Source organism: Sinocyclocheilus grahami, unplaced genomic scaffold, assembly GCF_001515645.1.
Source record: "Sinocyclocheilus grahami isolate Dianchi unplaced genomic scaffold, SAMN03320097.WGS_v1.1 scaffold15966.1, whole genome shotgun sequence".
Classification (NCBI taxonomy): domain Eukaryota; kingdom Metazoa; phylum Chordata; class Actinopteri; order Cypriniformes; family Cyprinidae; genus Sinocyclocheilus; species Sinocyclocheilus grahami.
This window is the reverse complement of record NW_015515944.1, coordinates 1-903: the sequence shown is the minus strand read 5'-3', so window position 1 is coordinate 903 and position 903 is coordinate 1. Positions and strand designations below refer to the sequence as shown.

The 903-nt window shown below is 32.3% G+C and overlaps 1 long non-coding RNA gene across 1 annotated transcript; it reads right to left on the bottom strand.

Moving 5' to 3' along the window:
* Positions 1-186: 186 nt before the first annotated feature.
* LOC107579258 (uncharacterized) lies at positions 187-897 on the bottom strand. The gene is made up of 3 exons (XR_001608453.1): positions 766-897; positions 504-542; positions 187-278 (listed from the first exon to the last, which is right to left on the bottom strand). It is a non-coding gene; the product is annotated as an uncharacterized lncRNA (long non-coding RNA).
* Positions 898-903: the final 6 nt, after the last annotated feature.

The following is a 903-nucleotide window of genomic DNA, read 5'->3' as shown; positions in this document are numbered from 1 at the left end:
AAGGAAAACTTGAAATCGCATCATATGACCCCTTTAAAGAGTTGTTCTAAACGTGTATGATGTTATTTCTGTGGAACCCAAAAACTGAATTTTAAAGAAGTTTATGGTACAGCACATTTTTAGTTGACTATCCTTTTAACAATGATTCAGTAAAAGAATATACAGTAAATGAGAACGTACTGTAAATAGAGGTTCTCTTGCGTGTGGCTCGCTCTTTCTTGGCAGTTTCAGGTTTCCATACGTCATGAATTTGCTTGGAAAAAAGTTTCCTTTTGGGTCTGTGAGAGAGACAGAATTATTTCAATTTCATGAATTTGTTTTCAATGAAAGCAATTAGCATTAAGACAACTAAATCAAGTAATTTGAGAGATAAAAAACAATAAGGTAATGTAATTGAGGTCAGCTTCACTTGAGAATTATTAATCACTGATGATTAGTGTCAGGTGTTAGTCAGGTATAGTGTAAGTGTATGTCGCTGTTGAAATCACTTTCAAGGCCCTCACCTGATATTTAGCACCAGTGGATCCACCTGTTCCTCATTTCTGTGTGGAAACACCAACACCAAATAAGTAATTAATTTATATTTAAAATATTGTATTCAGTTAAAATGCATGTTAAATTAAAAAATTCACAATTTAAGATTTTACTTTAGAAAAAGAGTTTTATTCAATTTATAAATGACCAGAACCAAATAAATAAAATGTGAATTAATTTTATTAACAGACAACTGCAGTTTAACATTTTATAGATGAGAGATGCTTTTACTCTTCTGGTTTGTTTGACTCTGTGCTGGATGGAGTCCTTTCACTTCCATCCTGTTCAGATGAGGTTTTCTCAGATCTTTCATGACGGGCTTGAACCACTTTTAATGCTGCCTAAAACAAACATACACCAAAAAAAAAA